A 16,528-nucleotide genomic window follows, 5' to 3' on the forward strand; every position below is an offset into this window, starting at 1 on the left:
ATCTTCCGGGGGGCGTAACTTTGCGCACTGGTGTAGCTACGCCGCGAGCAGCCTATGCACGCGAAGCTCGCCGCGAGCTCCACGACGTGGACAACTGGGCTTGCCCCGTTGGGCCACATTTCGTGGCCCAAATTTCGCCGTTTTCGGTGGATTCCGGCGCGTTTTCGATCGTTGGCCGCATTCGTGATGAGTCGGCCGTGGGGTCTCATGGGGAGATATACAGGGGTTGGGGTGCGCGGAACGGTCGAGAAAAAGCGGGAAGCTGGACGGGTGGGAGGAGCATTTCGCAAAAAGGGGTGCAACACGAGGACTTCCCAGGGGGTCACCCATCCTAGTACTACTCTCGCCCAAACACGCTTAACTTCGGAGTTCTGATGGGATCCGGTGCATTAGTGCTGGTATGATCGCACCCGCTGAGATATGCGCGCTTTAACCTTTTATGCTCTAGCAGCGGAGCGACAGGTGGGACGTCGAATCTTTCGGGGGGCGTAACATTGCGCACTGGTGGAGCCACGCCGCGAGCAGCCTATGCACGCGAAGCTCGCCGCGAGCTCCACGACGTGGACAGCTGGGCTTGCCCCGTTGTGCCACATTTCGTGGCCCAAATTTCGCCGTTCTCGGTGGATTCCGGCGCGTTTTCGATCGTTGGCCGCATTCGTGATGAGTCGGCCGTGGGGTCTCAGGGGGAGATATACAGGGGTTGGGGTGCGCGGAACGGTCGAGAAAAAGCGGGAAGCTGGACGGGTGGGAGGAGCAGTTCGCAAAAAGGGGTGCAACACGAGGACTTCCCAGGGGGTCACCCATCCTAGTACTACTCTCGCCCAAACACGCTTAACTTCGGAGTTCTGATGGGATCCGGTGCATTAGTGCTAGTATGATCGCACCCGCTGAGATAAGCGCGCTTTAACCTTTTATGCTCTAGCAGCGGAGCGACAGGTGGGACGTCGAATCTTCCGGGGGGCGTAACTTTGCGCACTGGTGTAGCTACGCCGCGAGCAGCCTATGCACGCGAAGCTCGCCGCGAGCTCCACGACGTGGACAACTGGGCTTGCCCCGTTGGGCCACATTTCGTGGCCCAAATTTCGCCGTTCTCGGTGGATTCCGGCGCGTTTTCGATCGTTGGCCGCATTCGTGATGAGTCGGCCGTGGGGTCTCAGGGGGAGATATACAGGGGTTGGGGTGTGCGGAACGGTCGAGAAAAAGCGGGAAGCTGGACGGGTGGGAGGAGCATTTCGCAAAAAGGGGTGCAACACGAGGACTTCCCAGGGGGTCACCCATCCTAGTACTACTCTCGCCCAAACACGCTTAACTTCGGAGTTCTGATGGGATCCGGTGCATTAGTGCTGGTATGATCGCACCCGCTGAGATATGCGCGCTTTAACCTTTTATGCTCTAGCAGCGGAGCGACAGGTGGGACGTCGAATCTTTCGGGGGGCGTAACATTGCGCACTGGTGGAGCCACGCCGCGAGCAGCCTATGCACGCGAAGCTCGCCGCGAGCTCCACGACGTGGACAGCTGGGCTTGCCCCGTTGTGCCACATTTCGTGGCCCAAATTTCGCCGTTCTCGGTGGATTCCGGCGCGTTTTCGATCGTTGGCCGCATTCGTGATGAGTCGGCCGTGGGGTCTCAGGGGGAGATATACAGGGGTTGGGGTGTGCGGAACGGTCGAGAAAAAGCAGGAAGCTGGACGGGTCGGAGGAGCATTTCGCAAAAAGGGGTGCAACACGAGGACTTCCCAGGGGGTCACCCATCCTAGTACTACTCTCGCCCAAGCACGCTTAACTTCGGAGTTCTGATGGGATCCGGTGCATTAGTGCTGGTATGATCGCACCCGCTGAGATATGCGCGCTTTAACCTTTTATGCTCTAGCAGCGGAGCGACAGGTGGGACGTCGAATCTTCCGGGGGGCGTAACTTTGCGCACTGGTGGAGCCACGCCGCGAGCAGCCTATGCACGCGAAGCTCGCCGCGAGCTCCACGACGTGGACAGCTGGGCTTGCCCCGTTGTGCCACATTTCGTGGCCCAAATTTCGCCGTTCTCAGTGGATTCCGGCGCGTTTTCGATCGTTGGCCGCATTCGTGATGAGTCGGCCGTGGGGTCTCAGGGGGAGATATACAGGGGTTGGGGTGTGCGGAACGGTCGAGAAAAAGCGGGAAGCTGGACGGGTGGGAGGAGCATTTCGCAAAAAGGGGTGCAACACGAGGACTTCCCAGGGGGTCACCCATCCTAGTACTACTCTCGCCCAAACACGCTTAACTTCGGAGTTCTGATGGGATCCGGTGCATTAGTGCTGGTATGATCGCACCCGCTGAGATATGCGCGCTTTAACCTTTTATGCTCTAGCAGCGGAGCGACAGGTGGGACGTCGAATCTTTCGGGGGGCGTAACATTGCGCACTGGTGGAGCCACGCCGCGAGCAGCCTATGCACGCGAAGCTCGCCGCGAGCTCCACGACGTGGACAGCTGGGCTTGCCCCGTTGTGCCACATTTCGTGGCCCAAATTTCGCCGTTCTCGGTGGATTCCGGCGCGTTTTCGATCGTTGGCCGCATTCGTGATGAGTCGGCCGTGGGGTCTCAGGGGGAGATATACAGGGGTTGGGGTGTGCGGAACGGTCGATAAAAAGCAGGAAGCTGGACGGGTCGGAGGAGCATTTCGCAAAAAGGGGTGCAACACGAGGACTTCCCAGGGGGTCACCCATCCTAGTACTACTCTCGCCCAAGCACGCTTAACTTCGGAGTTCTGATGGGATCCGGTGCATTAGTGCTGGTATGATCGCACCCGCTGAGATATGCGCGCTTTAACCTTTTATGCTCTAGCAGCGGAGCGACAGGTGGGACGTCGAATCTTCCGGGGGGCGTAACTTTGCGCACTGGTGGAGCCACGCCGCGAGCAGCCTATGCACGCGAAGCTCGCCGCGAGCTCCACGACGTGGACAGCTGGGCTTGCCCCGTTGTGCCACATTTCGTGGCCCAAATTTCGCCGTTCTCGGTGGATTCCGGCGCGTTTTCGATCGTTGGCCGCATTCGTGATGAGTCGGCCGTGGGGTCTCAGGGGGAGATATACAGGGGTTGGGGTGTGCGGAACGGTCGAGAAAAAGCAGGAAGCTGGACGGGTCGGAGGAGCATTTCGCAAAAAGGGGTGCAACACGAGGACTTCCCAGGGGGTCACCCATCCTAGTACTACTCTCGCCCAAGCACGCTTAACTTCGGAGTTCTGATGGGATCCGGTGCATTAGTGCTGGTATGATCGCACCCGCTGAGATATGCGCGCTTTAACCTTTTATGCTCTAGCAGCGGAGCGACAGGTGGGACGTCGAATCTTCCGGGGGGCGTAACTTTGCGCACTGGTGGAGCCACGCCGCGAGCAGCCTATGCACGCGAAGCTCGCCGCGAGCTCCACGACGTGGACAGCTGGGCTTGCCCCGTTGTGCCACATTTCGTGGCCCAAATTTCGCCGTTCTCGGTGGATTCCGGCGCGTTTTCGATCGTTGGCCGCATTCGTGATGAGTCGGCCGTGGGGTCTCATGGGGAGATATACAGGGGTTGGGGTGCGCGGAACGGTCGAGAAAAAGCGGGAAGCTGGACGGGTGGGAGGAGCATTTCGCAAAAAGGGGTGCAACACGAGGACTTCCCAGGGGGTCACCCATCCTAGTACTACTCTCGCCCAAACACGCTTAACTTCGGAGTTCTGATGGGATCCGGTGCATTAGTGCTGGTATGATCGCACCCGCTGAGATATGCGCGCTTTAACCTTTTATGCTCTAGCAGCGGAGCGACAGGTGGGACGTCGAATCTTTCGGGGGGCGTAACATTGCGCACTGGTGGAGCCACGCCGCGAGCAGCCTATGCACGCGAAGCTCGCCGCGAGCTCCACGACGTGGACAGCTGGGCTTGCCCCGTTGTGCCACATTTCGTGGCCCAAATTTCGCCGTTCTCGGTGGATTCCGGCGCATTTTCGATCGTTGGCCGCATTCGTGATGAGTCGGCCGTGGGGTCTCAGGGGGAGATATACAGGGGTTGGGGTGTGCGGAACGGTCGAGAAAAAGCAGGAAGCTGGACGGGTCGGAGGAGCATTTCGCAAAAAGGGGTGCAACACGAGGACTTCCCAGGGGGTCACCCATCCTAGTACTACTCTCGCCCAAGCACGCTTAACTTCGGAGTTCTGATGGGATCCGGTGCATTAGTGCTGGTATGATCGCACCCGCTGAGATATGCGCGCTTTAACCTTTTATGCTCTAGCAGCGGAGCGACAGGTGGGACGTCGAATCTTCCGGGGGGCGTAACTTTGCGCACTGGTGGAGCCACGCCGCGAGCAGCCTATGCACGCGAAGCTCGCCGCGAGCTCCACGACGTGGACAGCTGGGCTTGCCCCGTTGTGCCACATTTCGTGGCCCAAATTTCGCCGTTCTCGGTGGATTCCGGCGCGTTTTCGATCGTTGGCCGCATTCGTGATGAGTCGGCCGTGGGGTCTCAGGGGGAGATATACAGGGGTTGGGGTGTGCGGAACGGTCGAGAAAAAGCAGGAAGCTGGACGGGTCGGAGGAGCATTTCGCAAAAAGGGGTGCAACACGAGGACTTCCCAGGGGGTCACCCATCCTAGTACTACTCTCGCCCAAGCACACTTAACTTCGGAGTTCTGATGGGATCCGGTGCATTAGTGCTGGTATGATCGCACCCGCTGAGATATGCGCGCTTTAACCTTTTATGCTCTAGCAGCGGAGCGACAGGTGGGACGTCGAATCTTCCGGGGGGCGTAACTTTGCGCACTGGTGGAGCTACGCCGCGAGCAGCCTATGCACGCGAAGCTCGCCGCGAGCTCCACGACGTGGACAACTGGGCTTGCCCCGTTGGGCCACATTTCGTGGCCCAAATTTCGCCGTTTTCGGTGGATTCCGGCGCGTTTTCGATCGTTGGCCGCATTCGTGATGAGTCGGCCGTGGGGTCTCAGGGGGAGATATACAGGGGTTGGGGTGTGCGGAACGGTCGAGAAAAAGCAGGAAGCTGGACGGGTCGGAGGAGCATTTCGCAAAAAGGGGTGCAACACGAGGACTTCCCAGGGGGTCACCCATCCTAGTACTACTCTTGCCCAGGCACGCTTAACTTCGGAGTTCTGATGGGATCCGGTGCATTAGTGCTGGTATGATCGCACCCGCTGAGATATGCGCGCTTTAACCTTTTATGCTCTAGCAGCGGAGCGACAGGTGGGACGTCGAATCTTCCGGGGGGCGTAACTTTGCGCACTGGTGGAGCCACGCCGCGAGCAGCCTATGCACGCGAAGCTCGCCGCGAGCTCCACGACGTGGACAACTGGGCTTACCCCGTTGGGCCACATTTCGTGGCCCAAATTTCGCCGTTTTCGGTGGATTCCGGCGCATTTTCGATCGTTGGCCGCATTCGTGATGAGTCGGCCGTGGGGTCTCATGGGGAGATATACAGGGGTTGGGGTGCGCGGAACGGTCGAGAAAAAGCGGGAAGCTGGACGGGTGGGAGGAGCAGTTCGCAAAAAGGGGTGCAACACGAGGACTTCCCAGGGGGTCACCCATCCTAGTACTACTCTCGCCCAAACACGCTTAACTTCGGAGTTCTGATGGGATCCGGTGCATTAGTGCTAGTATGATCGCACCCGCTGAGATATGCGCGCTTTAACCTTTTATGCTCTAGCAGCGGAGCGACAGGTGGGACGTCGAATCTTCCGGGGGGCGTAACTTTGCGCACTGGTGTAGCTACGCCGCGAGCAGCCTATGCACGCGAAGCTCGCCGCGAGCTCCACGACGTGGACAACTGGGCTTGCCCCGTTGGGCCACATTTCGTGGCCCAAATTTCGCCGTTTTCGGTGGATTCCGGCGCGTTTTCGATCGTTGGCCGCATTCGTGATGAGTCGGCCGTGGGGTCTCATGGGGAGATATACAGGGGTTGGGGTGCGCGGAACGGTCGAGAAAAAGCGGGAAGCTGGACGGGTGGGAGGAGCAGTTCGCAAAAAGGGGTGCAACACGAGGACTTCCCAGGGGGTCACCCATCCTAGTACTACTCTCGCCCAAACACGCTTAACTTCGGAGTTCTGATGGGATCCGGTGCATTAGTGCTGGTATGATCGCACCCGCTGAGATATGCGCGCTTTAACCTTTTATGCTCTAGCAGCGGAGCGACAGGTGGGACGTCGAATCTTCCGGGGGGCGTAACTTTGCGCACTGGTGGAGCTACGCCGCGAGCAGCCTATGCACGCGAAGCTCGCCGCGAGCTCCACGACGTGGACAACTGGGCTTGCCCCGTTGGGCCACATTTCGTGGCCCAAATTTCGCCGTTTTCGGTGGATTCCGGCGCGTTTTCGATCGTTGGCCGCATTCGTGATGAGTCGGCCGTGGGGTCTCATGGGGAGATATACAGGGGTTGGGGTGCGCGGAACGGTCGAGAAAAAGCGGGAAGCTGGACGGGTGGGAGGAGCAGTTCGCAAAAAGGGGTGCAACACGAGGACTTCCCAGGGGGTCACCCATCCTAGTACTACTCTCGCCCAAACACGCTTAACTTCGGAGTTCTGATGGGATCCGGTGCATTAGTGCTAGTATGATCGCACCCGCTGAGATATGCGCGCTTTAACCTTTTATGCTCTAGCAGCGGAGCGACAGGTGGGACGTCGAATCTTCCGGGGGGCGTAACTTTGCGCACTGGTGTAGCTACGCCGCGAGCAGCCTATGCACGCGAAGCTCGCCGCGAGCTCCACGACGTGGACAACTGGGCTTGCCCCGTTGGGCCACATTTCGTGGCCCAAATTTCGCCGTTTTCGGTGGATTCCGGCGCGTTTTCGATCGTTGGCCGCATTCGTGATGAGTCGGCCGTGGGGTCTCATGGGGAGATATACAGGGGTTGGGGTGCGCGGAACGGTCGAGAAAAAGCGGGAAGCTGGACGGGTGGGAGGAGCATTTCGCAAAAAGGGGTGCAACACGAGGACTTCCCAGGGGGTCACCCATCCTAGTACTACTCTCGCCCAAACACGCTTAACTTCGGAGTTCTGATGGGATCCGGTGCATTAGTGCTGGTATGATCGCACCCGCTGAGATATGCGCGCTTTAACCTTTTATGCTCTAGCAGCGGAGCGACAGGTGGGACGTCGAATCTTTCGGGGGGCGTAACATTGCGCACTGGTGGAGCCACGCCGCGAGCAGCCTATGCACGCGAAGCTCGCCGCGAGCTCCACGACGTGGACAGCTGGGCTTGCCCCGTTGTGCCACATTTCGTGGCCCAAATTTCGCCGTTCTCGGTGGATTCCGGCGCGTTTTCGATCGTTGGCCGCATTCGTGATGAGTCGGCCGTGGGGTCTCAGGGGGAGATATACAGGGGTTGGGGTGTGCGGAACGGTCGAGAAAAAGCAGGAAGCTGGACGGGTCGGAGGAGCATTTCGCAAAAAGGGGTGCAACACGAGGACTTCCCAGGGGGTCACCCATCCTAGTACTACTCTTGCCCAGGCACGCTTAACTTCGGAGTTCTGATGGGATCCGGTGCATTAGTGCTGGTATGATCGCACCCGCTGAGATATGCGCGCTTTAACCTTTTATGCTCTAGCAGCGGAGCGACAGGTGGGACGTCGAATCTTCCGGGGGGCGTAACTTTGCGCACTGGTGTAGCTACGCCGCGAGCAGCCTATGCACGCGAAGCTCGCCGCGAGCTCCACGACGTGGACAACTGGGCTTGCCCCGTTGGGCCACATTTCGTGGCCCAAATTTCGCCGTTTTCGGTGGATTCCGGCGCGTTTTCGATCGTTGGCCGCATTCGTGATGAGTCGGCCGTGGGGTCTCATGGGGAGATATACAGGGGTTGGGGTGCGCGGAACGGTCGAGAAAAAGCGGGAAGCTGGACGGGTGGGAGGAGCATTTCGCAAAAAGGGGTGCAACACGAGGACTTCCCAGGGGGTCACCCATCCTAGTACTACTCTCGCCCAAACACGCTTAACTTCGGAGTTCTGATGGGATCCGGTGCATTAGTGCTGGTATGATCGCACCCGCTGAGATATGCGCGCTTTAACCTTTTATGCTCTAGCAGCGGAGCGACAGGTGGGACGTCGAATCTTTCGGGGGGCGTAACATTGCGCACTGGTGGAGCCACGCCGCGAGCAGCCTATGCACGCGAAGCTCGCCGCGAGCTCCACGACGTGGACAGCTGGGCTTGCCCCGTTGTGCCACATTTCGTGGCCCAAATTTCGCCGTTCTCGGTGGATTCCGGCGCGTTTTCGATCGTTGGCCGCATTCGTGATGAGTCGGCCGTGGGGTCTCAGGGGGAGATATACAGGGGTTGGGGTGTGCGGAACGGTCGAGAAAAAGCAGGAAGCTGGACGGGTCGGAGGAGCATTTCGCAAAAAGGGGTGCAACACGAGGACTTCCCAGGGGGTCACCCATCCTAGTACTACTCTTGCCCAGGCACGCTTAACTTCGGAGTTCTGATGGGATCCGGTGCATTAGTGCTGGTATGATCGCACCCGCTGAGATATGCGCGCTTTAACCTTTTATGCTCTAGCAGCGGAGCGACAGGTGGGACGTCGAATCTTCCGGGGGGCGTAACTTTGCGCACTGGTGTAGCTACGCCGCGAGCAGCCTATGCACGCGAAGCTCGCCGCGAGCTCCACGACGTGGACAACTGGGCTTGCCCCGTTGGGCCACATTTCGTGGCCCAAATTTCGCCGTTTTCGGTGGATTCCGGCGCGTTTTCGATCGTTGGCCGCATTCGTGATGAGTCGGCCGTGGGGTCTCATGGGGAGATATACAGGGGTTGGGGTGCGCGGAACGGTCGAGAAAAAGCGGGAAGCTGGACGGGTGGGAGGAGCAGTTCGCAAAAAGGGGTGCAACACGAGGACTTCCCAGGGGGTCACCCATCCTAGTACTACTCTCGCCCAAACACGCTTAACTTCGGAGTTCTGATGGGATCCGGTGCATTAGTGCTGGTATGATCGCACCCGCTGAGATATGCGCGCTTTAACCTTTTATGCTCTAGCAGCGGAGCGACAGGTGGGACGTCGAATCTTCCGGGGGGCGTAACTTTGCGCACTGGTGGAGCTACGCCGCGAGCAGCCTATGCACGCGAAGCTCGCCGCGAGCTCCACGACGTGGACAACTGGGCTTGCCCCGTTGGGCCACATTTCGTGGCCCGAATTTCGCCGTTTTCGGTGGATTCCGGCGCGTTTTCGATCGTTGGCCGCATTCGTGATGAGTCGGCCGTGGGGTCTCATGGGGAGATATACAGGGGTTGGGGTGCGCGGAACGGTCGAGAAAAAGCGGGAAGCTGGACGGGTGGGAGGAGCAGTTCGCAAAAAGGGGTGCAACACGAGGACTTCCCAGGGGGTCACCCATCCTAGTACTACTCTCGCCCAAACACGCTTAACTTCGGAGTTCTGATGGGATCCGGTGCATTAGTGCTGGTATGATCGCACCCGCTGAGATATGCGCGCTTTAACCTTTTATGCTCTAGCAGCGGAGCGACAGGTGGGACGTCGAATCTTTCGGGGGGCGTAACTTTGCGCACTGGTGGAGCTACGCCGCGAGCAGCCTATGCACGCGAAGCTCGCCGCGAGCTCCACGACGTGGACAACTGGGCTTGCCCCGTTGGGCCACATTTCGTGGCCCAAATTTCGCCGTTTTCGGTGGATTCCGGCGCGTTTTCGATCGTTGGCCGCATTCGTGATGAGTCGGCCGTGGGGTCTCATGGGGAGATATACAGGGGTTGGGGTGCGCGGAACGGTCGAGAAAAAGCGGGAAGCTGGACGGGTGGGAGGAGCAGTTCGCAAAAAGGGGTGCAACACGAGGACTTCCCAGGGGGTCACCCATCCTAGTACTACTCTCGCCCAAACACGCTTAACTTCGGAGTTCTGATGGGATCCGGTGCATTAGTGCTGGTATGATCGCACCCGCTGAGATATGCGCGCTTTAACCTTTTATGCTCTAGCAGCGGAGCGACAGGTGGGACGTCGAATCTTCCGGGGGGCGTAACTTTGCGCACTGGTGGAGCTACGCCGCGAGCAGCCTATGCACGCGAAGCTCGCCGCGAGCTCCACGACGTGGACAACTGGGCTTGCCCCGTTGGGCCACATTTCGTGGCCCAAATTTCGCCGTTTTCGGTGGATTCCGGCGCGTTTTCGATCGTTGGCCGCATTCGTGATGAGTCGGCCGTGGGGTCTCATGGGGAGATATACAGGGGTTGGGGTGCGCGGAACGGTCGAGAAAAAGCGGGAAGCTGGACGGGTGGGAGGAGCAGTTCGCAAAAAGGGGTGCAACACGAGGACTTCCCAGGGGGTCACCCATCCTAGTACTACTCTCGCCCAAACACGCTTAACTTCGGAGTTCTGATGGGATCCGGTGCATTAGTGCTGGTATGATCGCACCCGCTGAGATATGCGCGCTTTAACCTTTTATGCTCTAGCAGCGGAGCGACAGGTGGGACGTCGAATCTTCCGGGGGGCGTAACTTTGCGCACTGGTGGAGCTACGCCGCGAGCAGCCTATGCACGCGAAGCTCGCCGCGAGCTCCACGACGTGGACAACTGGGCTTGCCCCGTTGGGCCACATTTCGTGGCCCAAATTTCGCCGTTTTCGGTGGATTCCGGCGCGTTTTCGATCGTTGGCCGCATTCGTGATGAGTCGGCCGTGGGGTCTCATGGGGAGATATACAGGGGTTGGGGTGCGCGGAACGGTCGAGAAAAAGCGGGAAGCTGGACGGGTGGGAGGAGCAGTTCGCAAAAAGGGGTGCAACACGAGGACTTCCCAGGGGGTCACCCATCCTAGTACTACTCTCGCCCAAACACGCTTAACTTCGGAGTTCTGATGGGATCCGGTGCATTAGTGCTAGTATGATCGCACCCGCTGAGATATGCGCGCTTTAACCTTTTATGCTCTAGCAGCGGAGCGATAGGTGGGACGTCGAATCTTCCGGGGGGCGTAACTTTGCGCACTGGTGTAGCTACGCCGCGAGCAGCCTATGCACGCGAAGCTCGCCGCGAGCTCCACGACGTGGACAACTGGGCTTGCCCCGTTGGGCCACATTTCGTGGCCCAAATTTCGCCGTTTTCGGTGGATTCCGGCGCGTTTTCGATCGTTGGCCGCATTCGTGATGAGTCGGCCGTGGGGTCTCATGGGGAGATATACAGGGGTTGGGGTGCGCGGAACGGTCGAGAAAAAGCGGGAAGCTGGACGGGTGGGAGGAGCATTTCGCAAAAAGGGGTGCAACACGAGGACTTCCCAGGGGGTCACCCATCCTAGTACTACTCTCGCCCAAACACGCTTAACTTCGGAGTTCTGATGGGATCCGGTGCATTAGTGCTGGTATGATCGCACCCGCTGAGATATGCGCGCTTTAACCTTTTATGCTCTAGCAGCGGAGCGACAGGTGGGACGTCGAATCTTTCGGGGGGCGTAACATTGCGCACTGGTGGAGCCACGCCGCGAGCAGCCTATGCACGCGAAGCTCGCCGCGAGCTCCACGACGTGGACAGCTGGGCTTGCCCCGTTGTGCCACATTTCGTGGCCCAAATTTCGCCGTTCTCGGTGGATTCCGGCGCGTTTTCGATCGTTGGCCGCATTCGTGATGAGTCGGCCGTGGGGTCTCAGGGGGAGATATACAGGGGTTGGGGTGTGCGGAACGGTCGAGAAAAAGCAGGAAGCTGGACGGGTCGGAGGAGCATTTCGCAAAAAGGGGTGCAACACGAGGACTTCCCAGGGGGTCACCCATCCTAGTACTACTCTTGCCCAGGCACGCTTAACTTCGGAGTTCTGATGGGATCCGGTGCATTAGTGCTGGTATGATCGCACCCGCTGAGATATGCGCGCTTTAACCTTTTATGCTCTAGCAGCGGAGCGACAGGTGGGACGTCGAATCTTCCGGGGGGCGTAACTTTGCGCACTGGTGTAGCTACGCCGCGAGCAGCCTATGCACGCGAAGCTCGCCGCGAGCTCCACGACGTGGACAACTGGGCTTGCCCCGTTGGGCCACATTTCGTGGCCCAAATTTCGCCGTTTTCGGTGGATTCCGGCGCGTTTTCGATCGTTGGCCGCATTCGTGATGAGTCGGCCGTGGGGTCTCATGGGGAGATATACAGGGGTTGGGGTGCGCGGAACGGTCGAGAAAAAGCGGGAAGCTGGACGGGTGGGAGGAGCAGTTCGCAAAAAGGGGTGCAACACGAGGACTTCCCAGGGGGTCACCCATCCTAGTACTACTCTCGCCCAAACACGCTTAACTTCGGAGTTCTGATGGGATCCGGTGCATTAGTGCTGGTATGATCGCACCCGCTGAGATATGCGCGCTTTAACCTTTTATGCTCTAGCAGCGGAGCGACAGGTGGGACGTCGAATCTTCCGGGGGGCGTAACTTTGCGCACTGGTGGAGCTACGCCGCGAGCAGCCTATGCACGCGAAGCTCGCCGCGAGCTCCACGACGTGGACAACTGGGCTTGCCCCGTTGGGCCACATTTCGTGGCCCAAATTTCGCCGTTTTCGGTGGATTCCGGCGCGTTTTCGATCGTTGGCCGCATTCGTGATGAGTCGGCCGTGGGGTCTCATGGGGAGATATACAGGGGTTGGGGTGCGCGGAACGGTCGAGAAAAAGCGGGAAGCTGGACGGGTGGGAGGAGCAGTTCGCAAAAAGGGGTGCAACACGAGGACTTCCCAGGGGGTCACCCATCCTAGTACTACTCTCGCCCAAACACGCTTAACTTCGGAGTTCTGATGGGATCCGGTGCATTAGTGCTGGTATGATCGCACCCGCTGAGATATGCGCGCTTTAACCTTTTATGCTCTAGCAGCGGAGCGACAGGTGGGACGTCGAATCTTCCGGGGGGCGTAACTTTGCGCACTGGTGTAGCTACGCCGCGAGCAGCCTATGCACGCGAAGCTCGCCGCGAGCTCCACGACGTGGACAACTGGGCTTGCCCCGTTGGGCCACATTTCGTGGCCCAAATTTCGCCGTTTTCGGTGGATTCCGGCGCGTTTTCGATCGTTGGCCGCATTCGTGATGAGTCGGCCGTGGGGTCTCATGGGGAGATATACAGGGGTTGGGGTGCGCGGAACGGTCGAGAAAAAGCGGGAAGCTGGACGGGTGGGAGGAGCATTTCGCAAAAAGGGGTGCAACACGAGGACTTCCCAGGGGGTCACCCATCCTAGTACTACTCTCGCCCAAACACGCTTAACTTCGGAGTTCTGATGGGATCCGGTGCATTAGTGCTGGTATGATCGCACCCGCTGAGATATGCGCGCTTTAACCTTTTATGCTCTAGCAGCGGAGCGACAGGTGGGACGTCGAATCTTTCGGGGGGCGTAACATTGCGCACTGGTGGAGCCACGCCGCGAGCAGCCTATGCACGCGAAGCTCGCCGCGAGCTCCACGACGTGGACAGCTGGGCTTGCCCCGTTGTGCCACATTTCGTGGCCCAAATTTCGCCGTTCTCGGTGGATTCCGGCGCGTTTTCGATCGTTGGCCGCATTCGTGATGAGTCGGCCGTGGGGTCTCAGGGGGAGATATACAGGGGTTGGGGTGTGCGGAACGGTCGAGAAAAAGCAGGAAGCTGGACGGGTCGGAGGAGCATTTCGCAAAAAGGGGTGCAACACGAGGACTTCCCAGGGGGTCACCCATCCTAGTACTACTCTTGCCCAGGCACGCTTAACTTCGGAGTTCTGATGGGATCCGGTGCATTAGTGCTGGTATGATCGCACCCGCTGAGATATGCGCGCTTTAACCTTTTATGCTCTAGCAGCGGAGCGACAGGTGGGACGTCGAATCTTCCGGGGGGCGTAACTTTGCGCACTGGTGTAGCTACGCCGCGAGCAGCCTATGCACGCGAAGCTCGCCGCGAGCTCCACGACGTGGACAACTGGGCTTGCCCCGTTGGGCCACATTTCGTGGCCCAAATTTCGCCGTTTTCGGTGGATTCCGGCGCGTTTTCGATCGTTGGCCGCATTCGTGATGAGTCGGCCGTGGGGTCTCATGGGGAGATATACAGGGGTTGGGGTGCGCGGAACGGTCGAGAAAAAGCGGGAAGCTGGACGGGTGGGAGGAGCAGTTCGCAAAAAGGGGTGCAACACGAGGACTTCCCAGGGGGTCACCCATCCTAGTACTACTCTCGCCCAAACACGCTTAACTTCGGAGTTCTGATGGGATCCGGTGCATTAGTGCTGGTATGATCGCACCCGCTGAGATATGCGCGCTTTAACCTTTTATGCTCTAGCAGCGGAGCGACAGGTGGGACGTCGAATCTTCCGGGGGGCGTAACTTTGCGCACTGGTGGAGCTACGCCGCGAGCAGCCTATGCACGCGAAGCTCGCCGCGAGCTCCACGACGTGGACAACTGGGCTTGCCCCGTTGGGCCACATTTCGTGGCCCAAATTTCGCCGTTTTCGGTGGATTCCGGCGCGTTTTCGATCGTTGGCCGCATTCGTGATGAGTCGGCCGTGGGGTCTCATGGGGAGATATACAGGGGTTGGGGTGCGCGGAACGGTCGAGAAAAAGCGGGAAGCTGGACGGGTGGGAGGAGCAGTTCGCAAAAAGGGGTGCAACACGAGGACTTCCCAGGGGGTCACCCATCCTAGTACTACTCTCGCCCAAACACGCTTAACTTCGGAGTTCTGATGGGATCCGATGCATTAGTGCTGGTATGATCGCACCCGCTGAGATATGCGCGCTTTAACCTTTTATGCTCTAGCAGCGGAGCGACAGGTGGGACGTCGAATCTTCCGGGGGGCGTAACTTTGCGCACTGGTGTAGCTACGCCGCGAGCAGCCTATGCACGCGAAGCTCGCCGCGAGCTCCACGACGTGGACAACTGGGCTTGCCCCGTTGGGCCACATTTCGTGGCCCAAATTTCGCCGTTTTCGGTGGATTCCGGCGCGTTTTCGATCGTTGGCCGCATTCGTGATGAGTCGGCCGTGGGGTCTCATGGGGAGATATACAGGGGTTGGGGTGCGCGGAACGGTCGAGAAAAAGCGGGAAGCTGGACGGGTGGGAGGAGCATTTCGCAAAAAGGGGTGCAACACGAGGACTTCCCAGGGGGTCACCCATCCTAGTACTACTCTCGCCCAAACACGCTTAACTTCGGAGTTCTGATGGGATCCGGTGCATTAGTGCTGGTATGATCGCACCCGCTGAGATATGCGCGCTTTAACCTTTTATGCTCTAGCAGCGGAGCGACAGGTGGGACGTCGAATCTTTCGGGGGGCGTAACATTGCGCACTGGTGGAGCCACGCCGCGAGCAGCCTATGCACGCGAAGCTCGCCGCGAGCTCCACGACGTGGACAGCTGGGCTTGCCCCGTTGTGCCACATTTCGTGGCCCAAATTTCGCCGTTCTCGGTGGATTCCGGCGCGTTTTCGATCGTTGGCCGCATTCGTGATGAGTCGGCCGTGGGGTCTCAGGGGGAGATATACAGGGGTTGGGGTGTGCGGAACGGTCGAGAAAAAGCAGGAAGCTGGACGGGTCGGAGGAGCATTTCGCAAAAAGGGGTGCAACACGAGGACTTCCCAGGGGGTCACCCATCCTAGTACTACTCTCGCCCAAGCACGCTTAACTTCGGAGTTCTGATGGGATCCGGTGCATTAGTGCTGGTATGATCGCACCCGCTGAGATATGCGCGCTTTAACCTTTTATGCTCTAGCAGCGGAGCGACAGGTGGGACGTCGAATCTTTCGGGGGGCGTAACTTTGCGCACTGGTGGAGCCACGCCGCGAGCAGCCTATGCACGCGAAGCTCGCCGCGAGCTCCACGACGTGGACAACTGGGCTTGCCCCGTTGGGCCACATTTCGTGGCCCAAATTTCGCCGTTTTCGGTGGATTCCGGCGCGTTTTCGATCGTTGGCCGCATTCGTGATGAGTCGGCCGTGGGGTCTCAGGGGGAGATATACAGGGGTTGGGGTGTGCGGAACGGTCGAGAAAAAGCAGGAAGCTGGACGGGTCGGAGGAGCATTTCGCAAAAAGGGGTGCAACACGAGGACTTCCCAGGGGGTCACCCATCCTAGTACTACTCTTGCCCAGGCACGCTTAACTTCGGAGTTCTGATGGGATCCGGTGCATTAGTGCTGGTATGATCGCACCCGCTGAGATATGCGCGCTTTAACCTTTTATGCTCTAGCAGCGGAGCGACAGGTGGGACGTCGAATCTTCCGGGGGGCGTAACTTTGCGCACTGGTGGAGCCACGCCGCGAGCAGCCTATGCACGCGAAGCTCGCCGCGAGCTCCACGACGTGGACAACTGGGCTTACCCCGTTGTGCCACATTTCGTGGCCCAAATTTCGCCGTTTTCGGTGGATTCCGGCGCGTTTTCGATCGTTGGCCGCATTCGTGATGAGTCGGCCGTGGGGTCTCAGGGGGAGATATACAGGGGTTGGGGTGTGCGGAACGGTCGAGAAAAAGTAGGAAGCTGGACGGGTCGGAGGAGCATTTCGCAAAAAGGGGTGCAACACGAGGACTTCCCAGGGGGTCACCCATCCTAGTACTACTCTCGCCCAAGCACGCTTAACTTCGGAGTTCTGATGGGATCCGGTGCATTAGTGCTGGTATGATCGCACAC

At 59.1% G+C, this 16,528-nt stretch overlaps 35 non-coding genes across 35 annotated transcripts; all 35 read right to left on the reverse strand.

Annotated features, from left to right (window-relative positions):
• Positions 1-293: 293 nt before the first annotated feature.
• On the reverse strand, positions 294-412 carry LOC148785722 (5S ribosomal RNA). The gene has a single exon (XR_016068370.1). It is a non-coding gene; the product is annotated as a 5S ribosomal RNA (ribosomal RNA).
• A 355-nt stretch (positions 413-767) lies between these two features.
• Positions 768-886, reverse strand: LOC148785723 (5S ribosomal RNA). The gene has a single exon (XR_016062045.1). It is a non-coding gene; the product is annotated as a 5S ribosomal RNA (ribosomal RNA).
• Positions 887-1,241: 355 nt separating this feature from the next.
• On the reverse strand, positions 1,242-1,360 carry LOC148785724 (5S ribosomal RNA). The gene has a single exon (XR_016068372.1). It is a non-coding gene; the product is annotated as a 5S ribosomal RNA (ribosomal RNA).
• A 355-nt stretch (positions 1,361-1,715) lies between these two features.
• LOC148785725 (5S ribosomal RNA) lies at positions 1,716-1,834 on the reverse strand. Its single transcript, XR_016062331.1, has one exon. It is a non-coding gene; the product is annotated as a 5S ribosomal RNA (ribosomal RNA).
• A 355-nt stretch (positions 1,835-2,189) lies between these two features.
• LOC148785726 (5S ribosomal RNA) lies at positions 2,190-2,308 on the reverse strand. Its single transcript, XR_016068373.1, has one exon. It is a non-coding gene; the product is annotated as a 5S ribosomal RNA (ribosomal RNA).
• Positions 2,309-2,663: 355 nt separating this feature from the next.
• On the reverse strand, positions 2,664-2,782 carry LOC148785727 (5S ribosomal RNA). The gene has a single exon (XR_016062333.1). It is a non-coding gene; the product is annotated as a 5S ribosomal RNA (ribosomal RNA).
• Positions 2,783-3,137: 355 nt separating this feature from the next.
• LOC148785728 (5S ribosomal RNA) lies at positions 3,138-3,256 on the reverse strand. The gene has a single exon (XR_016062334.1). It is a non-coding gene; the product is annotated as a 5S ribosomal RNA (ribosomal RNA).
• A 355-nt stretch (positions 3,257-3,611) lies between these two features.
• On the reverse strand, positions 3,612-3,730 carry LOC148785729 (5S ribosomal RNA). Its single transcript, XR_016068374.1, has one exon. It is a non-coding gene; the product is annotated as a 5S ribosomal RNA (ribosomal RNA).
• Positions 3,731-4,085: 355 nt separating this feature from the next.
• Positions 4,086-4,204, reverse strand: LOC148785730 (5S ribosomal RNA). The gene has a single exon (XR_016062335.1). It is a non-coding gene; the product is annotated as a 5S ribosomal RNA (ribosomal RNA).
• A 355-nt stretch (positions 4,205-4,559) lies between these two features.
• Positions 4,560-4,678, reverse strand: LOC148785731 (5S ribosomal RNA). Its single transcript, XR_016068154.1, has one exon. It is a non-coding gene; the product is annotated as a 5S ribosomal RNA (ribosomal RNA).
• A 355-nt stretch (positions 4,679-5,033) lies between these two features.
• LOC148785732 (5S ribosomal RNA) lies at positions 5,034-5,152 on the reverse strand. Its single transcript, XR_016062002.1, has one exon. It is a non-coding gene; the product is annotated as a 5S ribosomal RNA (ribosomal RNA).
• Positions 5,153-5,507: 355 nt separating this feature from the next.
• LOC148785733 (5S ribosomal RNA) lies at positions 5,508-5,626 on the reverse strand. Its single transcript, XR_016062047.1, has one exon. It is a non-coding gene; the product is annotated as a 5S ribosomal RNA (ribosomal RNA).
• Positions 5,627-5,981: 355 nt separating this feature from the next.
• On the reverse strand, positions 5,982-6,100 carry LOC148785734 (5S ribosomal RNA). The gene has a single exon (XR_016068375.1). It is a non-coding gene; the product is annotated as a 5S ribosomal RNA (ribosomal RNA).
• Positions 6,101-6,455: 355 nt separating this feature from the next.
• Positions 6,456-6,574, reverse strand: LOC148785735 (5S ribosomal RNA). Its single transcript, XR_016062048.1, has one exon. It is a non-coding gene; the product is annotated as a 5S ribosomal RNA (ribosomal RNA).
• Positions 6,575-6,929: 355 nt separating this feature from the next.
• On the reverse strand, positions 6,930-7,048 carry LOC148785736 (5S ribosomal RNA). The gene has a single exon (XR_016068376.1). It is a non-coding gene; the product is annotated as a 5S ribosomal RNA (ribosomal RNA).
• Positions 7,049-7,403: 355 nt separating this feature from the next.
• LOC148785737 (5S ribosomal RNA) lies at positions 7,404-7,522 on the reverse strand. Its single transcript, XR_016062003.1, has one exon. It is a non-coding gene; the product is annotated as a 5S ribosomal RNA (ribosomal RNA).
• A 355-nt stretch (positions 7,523-7,877) lies between these two features.
• On the reverse strand, positions 7,878-7,996 carry LOC148785738 (5S ribosomal RNA). The gene has a single exon (XR_016068377.1). It is a non-coding gene; the product is annotated as a 5S ribosomal RNA (ribosomal RNA).
• A 355-nt stretch (positions 7,997-8,351) lies between these two features.
• On the reverse strand, positions 8,352-8,470 carry LOC148785739 (5S ribosomal RNA). The gene has a single exon (XR_016062004.1). It is a non-coding gene; the product is annotated as a 5S ribosomal RNA (ribosomal RNA).
• Positions 8,471-8,825: 355 nt separating this feature from the next.
• LOC148785740 (5S ribosomal RNA) lies at positions 8,826-8,944 on the reverse strand. Its single transcript, XR_016068378.1, has one exon. It is a non-coding gene; the product is annotated as a 5S ribosomal RNA (ribosomal RNA).
• A 355-nt stretch (positions 8,945-9,299) lies between these two features.
• LOC148785741 (5S ribosomal RNA) lies at positions 9,300-9,418 on the reverse strand. Its single transcript, XR_016068379.1, has one exon. It is a non-coding gene; the product is annotated as a 5S ribosomal RNA (ribosomal RNA).
• Positions 9,419-9,773: 355 nt separating this feature from the next.
• On the reverse strand, positions 9,774-9,892 carry LOC148785742 (5S ribosomal RNA). The gene has a single exon (XR_016068380.1). It is a non-coding gene; the product is annotated as a 5S ribosomal RNA (ribosomal RNA).
• Positions 9,893-10,247: 355 nt separating this feature from the next.
• On the reverse strand, positions 10,248-10,366 carry LOC148785743 (5S ribosomal RNA). Its single transcript, XR_016068381.1, has one exon. It is a non-coding gene; the product is annotated as a 5S ribosomal RNA (ribosomal RNA).
• A 355-nt stretch (positions 10,367-10,721) lies between these two features.
• LOC148785744 (5S ribosomal RNA) lies at positions 10,722-10,840 on the reverse strand. The gene has a single exon (XR_016062049.1). It is a non-coding gene; the product is annotated as a 5S ribosomal RNA (ribosomal RNA).
• Positions 10,841-11,195: 355 nt separating this feature from the next.
• Positions 11,196-11,314, reverse strand: LOC148785745 (5S ribosomal RNA). Its single transcript, XR_016068383.1, has one exon. It is a non-coding gene; the product is annotated as a 5S ribosomal RNA (ribosomal RNA).
• Positions 11,315-11,669: 355 nt separating this feature from the next.
• LOC148785746 (5S ribosomal RNA) lies at positions 11,670-11,788 on the reverse strand. Its single transcript, XR_016062005.1, has one exon. It is a non-coding gene; the product is annotated as a 5S ribosomal RNA (ribosomal RNA).
• A 355-nt stretch (positions 11,789-12,143) lies between these two features.
• LOC148785747 (5S ribosomal RNA) lies at positions 12,144-12,262 on the reverse strand. The gene has a single exon (XR_016068384.1). It is a non-coding gene; the product is annotated as a 5S ribosomal RNA (ribosomal RNA).
• Positions 12,263-12,617: 355 nt separating this feature from the next.
• LOC148785748 (5S ribosomal RNA) lies at positions 12,618-12,736 on the reverse strand. The gene has a single exon (XR_016068385.1). It is a non-coding gene; the product is annotated as a 5S ribosomal RNA (ribosomal RNA).
• A 355-nt stretch (positions 12,737-13,091) lies between these two features.
• Positions 13,092-13,210, reverse strand: LOC148785749 (5S ribosomal RNA). Its single transcript, XR_016068386.1, has one exon. It is a non-coding gene; the product is annotated as a 5S ribosomal RNA (ribosomal RNA).
• Positions 13,211-13,565: 355 nt separating this feature from the next.
• LOC148785750 (5S ribosomal RNA) lies at positions 13,566-13,684 on the reverse strand. Its single transcript, XR_016062006.1, has one exon. It is a non-coding gene; the product is annotated as a 5S ribosomal RNA (ribosomal RNA).
• Positions 13,685-14,039: 355 nt separating this feature from the next.
• On the reverse strand, positions 14,040-14,158 carry LOC148785751 (5S ribosomal RNA). The gene has a single exon (XR_016068387.1). It is a non-coding gene; the product is annotated as a 5S ribosomal RNA (ribosomal RNA).
• Positions 14,159-14,513: 355 nt separating this feature from the next.
• Positions 14,514-14,632, reverse strand: LOC148785752 (5S ribosomal RNA). Its single transcript, XR_016062125.1, has one exon. It is a non-coding gene; the product is annotated as a 5S ribosomal RNA (ribosomal RNA).
• Positions 14,633-14,987: 355 nt separating this feature from the next.
• LOC148785753 (5S ribosomal RNA) lies at positions 14,988-15,106 on the reverse strand. Its single transcript, XR_016068388.1, has one exon. It is a non-coding gene; the product is annotated as a 5S ribosomal RNA (ribosomal RNA).
• Positions 15,107-15,461: 355 nt separating this feature from the next.
• LOC148785754 (5S ribosomal RNA) lies at positions 15,462-15,580 on the reverse strand. The gene has a single exon (XR_016062336.1). It is a non-coding gene; the product is annotated as a 5S ribosomal RNA (ribosomal RNA).
• Positions 15,581-15,935: 355 nt separating this feature from the next.
• Positions 15,936-16,054, reverse strand: LOC148785755 (5S ribosomal RNA). The gene has a single exon (XR_016062007.1). It is a non-coding gene; the product is annotated as a 5S ribosomal RNA (ribosomal RNA).
• Positions 16,055-16,409: 355 nt separating this feature from the next.
• On the reverse strand, positions 16,410-16,528 carry LOC148785756 (5S ribosomal RNA). The gene has a single exon (XR_016068474.1). It is a non-coding gene; the product is annotated as a 5S ribosomal RNA (ribosomal RNA).

This window comes from Sesamum indicum, linkage group LG10 (assembly GCF_026168435.1).
Source record: "Sesamum indicum cultivar Baizhima isolate 11 linkage group LG10, ASM2616843v1, whole genome shotgun sequence".
Lineage (NCBI taxonomy): Eukaryota > Viridiplantae > Streptophyta > Magnoliopsida > Lamiales > Pedaliaceae > Sesamum > Sesamum indicum.